Genomic DNA, 6000 nt, shown 5'->3' with positions numbered 1-6000 from the left:
TCCCCCAAAATTTGCATTTTTTCTTAATTGCAGTAGTAATCCCTCATTGAGAGCTTTTCAACAATATATCATAAGTGGTACTTATTTTCATTGGTTCCAGATTTATAGCCAAATAAAATATTTGAATCTATAAGGGAAAGGCACATTGGTTTGAATCAGACTTCATCTCGTTTTTTATTTTTTAACTTTTTTTTAATTAATTTTTTTTTTTTAAATGAAATAAATGGGATTTATTAATAATTATTAACCCATGATTGTAAAAAAATAATTATTCAATAATAATAATAGTAAGTGTTCTGCCCAAAGGTAGGTTTTCACAAGGCCACCCTCCATTCTGCTTGATTCTGTGCCATCCGCATCATTTTATAGTAACTTCTGTCTCTTTTTATATTGTCTACCATTTTCATTCGTCTCAGACTTCTTGCTTTCCTCCCCGTTACAACTCCTTCCAGTGCTTTTACCAACAGGCAGTCACGTCTTAGCCAATGTCCCAACTAACTGCATTTTCTTGTTTTTAATATTTCAATAATCGCCCTCTCTTCTCCCACTCTACGAAGCACCTCCGAACTTTCTCCGTCCAGCTGATCTTTTCCATTCTCCTCCAAATCCACATTTTAAAGGCCTCCAATCTTCTCTCCTCTCCTTTCCTAATAGTCCATGTCTCTGCCCCATAATGGGCCACACTCCACACAAAACATTTCGCATGTTTTTTCCTTAGTTGCAGATCTAGTTTGCTACATAGCACTCTCCTCATTTTGCTCAATGCTTTCTTTGCCCTTATAATTCATACTTTAACTTCCTGATCATTTCCCCCAATCCTAATTGTTGCCCTTTTGGTTGATTTGCTAATTATCTTGCGTTTTGTTTTCTTTGTATTTATCTTCATCCCATACTCCTCGCAGGCTTGAATTATTCTCAACACTTCATTCATCATGTACTCACTCTGCCAACACTGTCATGTCATCAGCGAACCTAATGCACTCTATCCTCCTCCTCCAATATTTACACCCTTATTACCAGTTAGACTCTTTTCAATTATCGCTTCCAGGTAACAGCTGAACAGAGTAGGTGACATGCAATATCCCTGCCACACCCCTCTGCCAAGTCTGCTTTCCTCCGATAATTCATTCCCAATCTTTACTTTTACCTTCTGTGACAAGTACAAATTTCTTATTAATCTCTTTTCCCTCCAGGCAACTCCTTTTTCCTTTAAGATTCTTGGCAATTTATCCCATTCCACCCTGTCAAATGCCTTCTCCAGGTCTATGAAGAACACATATAAATCTCTTTGCTTTTCAATATATGTTTCTCCGGATCACTCTTATTAACCCTACTGCATCTCTTGTTTCCTTCCTCCTTCTAAACCCAAATTGCTCTTTCCCAATTGATCTCTCTAGTCTTTCACAAAGTCTCCCATTCAACACTCTTAGTAGTATCTTAGCTGCATGCAATATAAGGCTAATGGTCCTATATATTCCTCATATTTCAAAGTACCCTTCTTCTTTTCAATTGGGACCATAATAGTAGTCATGAAATCTTCCAGCCAATCAATAATAATAAAAATAATCAGAAGTTATTAGTGAAATAAAATATTTTGTACTTTTAAATATGTGTATATGTAATGTAATAGGCATTATTACATATGTATATGTAATAGATTTGGTCAAACATCTGATTATTTAATAATATTCATTGAAAATTATAATTTAGAATTGTATTATGTTTGGATTTTCTACCTTAATTATTCTAGAATTTCTGTTTCATTTTATCTACATTAAATTTAACTACAGAGTGATTAAAAAATAAACCCTCACAAGAACAACATATGCACTGAGGCATATAATACCCAATTTTTGATAAATTGCAAAAAATTCTTATCTTTTAGTTCATTACTCCTCTGATATTGTTGGACAATATGCTCCCAAAGTTGGTTGATCATCATTTTGTTAATTTGTATTTTTTTTGTCAATCATTTAATCGCTCTTTGGTTTGGTACAACTCTTCTGATCTTAATTTGTATACACATTCTGTAGATTTGAAATTTTCTCTCTATTTTCATCATCCTCTCAAACTTTTTATTCTTTTTTAATTTAAATATATTGATGTATTAATAATTATTAACCTCTGATTGTAAAAAAAATACAATAAATAATAATTCAGTAATAACAGTAAAAAAAAAAAAATATGAAAAAAAATCGTAAGTTATTAGTGAAATAACATTTTATGTACTTTTAAAAATGTGTATATGTAATTTAATAGGCATAAAAGCAAGTCATGTGATGTCCACATCATATTTTTTTTTGTGGAGCAAAAATTGACATGCAATGTATCTATGTGTAGGTAGGTGCACATTCTTCCTAAAGTACAAATTTAACTTGTGATCAATTTCTCTTGAATAGTAAAAATGGTAATGTCTGACTGGGAATTGTTATCCTTTGATAAGTTGAAGGACCAGGAAAGAAATATTTTTATATAGTATTAGATTTACAATGATAGTCTTTAAAAAATATAATTTCAGTAATTACTAATTCAGTATTATAATAAAAAACTTAAGAAATAGAAACAGTAGGAATCAGTAATGTATTCTTTTCCATCAATATTTTTATAGAGAAAAAACGCCACACAAATTCAAATAAAAGAGTAAACACATTTCAAATAAACTGAGTAAATAATAACCAACAAAACATCAAGGTTAAATTACAAATAATATTAAATTTATTATTTCATACAACACTTAATTAATTAATTTTAGGACAACACATTTTACAGTTACCTTTTTATAACAAACTATCAACTTGGCAACAATGTAATTACATAAATTACATTAAATATAAAATAATTCTTTACAGAATTATTTTTAAGTGGTTTTCAGCATTTTGAGTTTACTACAATATTGTTTTAATACTATTGTAATAATAACTGGGTATCTAAAAAATTGCTCTAAGTTTATTCAATATAAAATCCTACTCCTCTTTAATTAGGTGTACAATTAATTACTGTATCTTGTCTTTTAAAAAATTATAATTTTTGTGTGAGAAAACTAGAAAATGATTTTAATTTTATATTTTTTAAACAAGCACATAACTAACATTCCTTTTTACTGGGCTTTTTTGCTTAAAAAGTTACTATTACTTACTAAATAGCAAAATCTCTTTATTTAACTATTCTACGAGCAGTGGAGGTGCTGCTCCAGAAAATTATTTTCTGGACATTTTCAAGGCCACGGTTAAAGTTTTCTGTAAAATAAAAGAACTAAAAAAAAAAATGAATCAAATAGAATAGCTGGATGCAGGATAAAATTTAATTCTACACTTTACCATATTCGGTTTGACCGAATAAATAATAAAATGTCAATACAGATAGTATTTTTTAATATTATTAGATAATAACTTACTTAATAAAATGTCTGCTTAAAAAGTATAGTCCATTAGTGCTTAATTTAAATTTCTATGCACACAGAAACAAATGCATAATTAGTTTTTACTAATTACCTTCTCTTTCTCTCTTCCATTGTGTTTTTGGATAGATTTGCAATCAAAGAGCCCTTGCTTTCCACCATCTTCTGAGCACTACTGAAAAAACAACTAAACCACTTTCATATTCCTTCCACCGATGAAACTAGAAAAGGGAACGAACAAGGACATTCCATACTCATGCGGAGTAAAAAAAAAACTACCTTCCACCAGCATGCCAGGGTTGGCACTGCAGGAGTGACAGTGCTCTCTCTTCCTTGCAGCCTCCTACGTGCGTATGCACACAACAGCCAAACACCATGCTGCTGGAACTGTGAAGTGCACAGTTCCATATAAAGATTTTTTAATCTTTTTCATAAACTGGGGGATGGCTACTGACATTAAGCTTAAGGATTATTATTGTACAAGTATAAAGAAAGAACTGAAGGAAAAAGGACTCATTATATTAAATGTTATCAATAATATCAAGTGGAAATAGGGGATGCTGCAGTGGCTATATATGAGCCACCACTGTCTATGAGTAAAAAAACTAACAGCTGCAGTATAATTATTTTGTATTATGAAATAAACCTTTTTTTATAATCTGTGCTGGAAAAAAAATTGAAAACTTATGATTATATAGACATTAGGAACTTCCAGATGTCTTTTTAATGATAAGGTAAAATTATGCGAAAAACAAATGCCAGGCCTTCTTCCTGTTAAATACACTTGATTAACTGAATGAAACCAAATTTATTTTAATGTATAGGCAAAGTAATTCATTTATTAACACTTCTGAAGATTTTCTTTTAACTTTTAAAAGCCATCTGTTTGGCTTTTTGGAACTATCTTACTAGTAAAAAATTTAGCTCTGGCTCTGGTTGATTGCCTTCTGAAGCAAAGGCTTCAGCCTACATGAAGATGTAAAGCTGCATAAGTTCATAGCTAATTTTACATTAGCATGTTAAGGGGTTGCTGATAGTGTCACCATGCCCTACCACATTCAACTCCCTCCATTAATGTCACGTACTATTGCTTGGCAGAAATTTAATCGTTTACAAATTGAACTGATATAATGTGGAACTACACCAGGAACCCTTCAATTGGAAAACCAGTGTTCTTTCACTGAGCTAGCCAACCACATCATGTTAGTTCCAATGGTTTTCATAATTATTGTTTTTAGAGGATTATGTTAATAGATTAAATTGAATGAATAAATTAAATTAACCAATAATTGGCTGAAATTGTTATTAACAAAAGCTGTTGTTATTAACCATGTCAACAGTTTGAGATAACTTAAGAGGAATTATATTTGTGTTTTCTTTATATAATTTGGTTTATTAGTTAGCTGGATTCAGTTGCTAAAAACAAAGTAGCATTCATGTTAAAATAAAAACTAAGTGAATAACAGAAATTATGTATGTGGATGAATAATATAAATTTTCCACAAATCATTCTGAAAAATATAAAATAATTTAATTTGAAAAAAGAAAGGAATTATGTGTACATAAAATGTTAAATAAATGAAAAAAGAAAAGATTTTATATTTTACTTTTGTTAGTTGGATTTGTGATATCAGGATTTAAGCATAACTGATAAAATAATGAACAGGCATTGTGTTTATTAAATTTTTTTTTTAATAATTCAGAAAGTGTTCAGAAAAAATCATATCCAAGACATATATGCAAAGAAGAAAAGGTAAAATTTTTACAAAACTATTTGGAGTAATGAACCTACATTTGAATGTAACTGTCTTGTCATTAAGTAGGCATTATGTTCAATTGCTGGCATTCTCTTTGTGAAAAAAATCTATATTAAAGAAAAATTTATTAAAAAATTAGACAAAAGACTAAACATCAATGCAACTGTCTGAAAGAGGATTACCAACAGTTGTGCATAACTGCCATATATTAAACAGGCATTATGTTTAATTGTTGGCCTTTCTTTTTCCAGAAATTTCTACATTAAAAGAATATCAAATTAGTACAAAAACAACATACAAAAGAGTAAATAATAAAGTGATAACTCTTATTGTTGAAAACAGAATATCAGTAATAACTGTGGGATACTAAAAAAGCGTATTTAATAAAAATATTGTAGAATTAAGCATTAATATTGATAAAGTAAAGGTATCTGTATGAATGAATACAAATAAACATCATGTATCAATTCTTTCAAAGATGGATACTAACAATTAGTGGGAATGGCTGTTAAAAGGTCAACTTTTCTTGAAAACTTCAATATTTTCATTATAGTAAAAAAAGTTGATTTTCTAGTTAATATTAAAAAAAAATTATGTAAAAAAACCAAATAGAACAGTTTTTTAGAATAATGCAATTGTGAAAGATAGTTTGGTACTGTGGTTTATTAAGTAATTATTTTTTATATTTAACATGTTTATAAATTTAACTTAACATTATTTCATTTTTATAATTGAAATTAATGTAAAATTTATTCATATTGATTTTTTACCTAATAATTCATTGTGTATTCTGTGATTTTATTCTGATCAAGGTTTAATAATAGTTTCTCTTGATCCATCCAGGCA

This window comes from Lycorma delicatula, chromosome 3 (assembly GCF_047948215.1).
Source record: "Lycorma delicatula isolate Av1 chromosome 3, ASM4794821v1, whole genome shotgun sequence".
Classification (NCBI taxonomy): domain Eukaryota; kingdom Metazoa; phylum Arthropoda; class Insecta; order Hemiptera; family Fulgoridae; genus Lycorma; species Lycorma delicatula.
The sequence above is the reverse complement of the archived record's forward strand: the minus strand, read 5'-3'. Positions refer to the sequence as shown.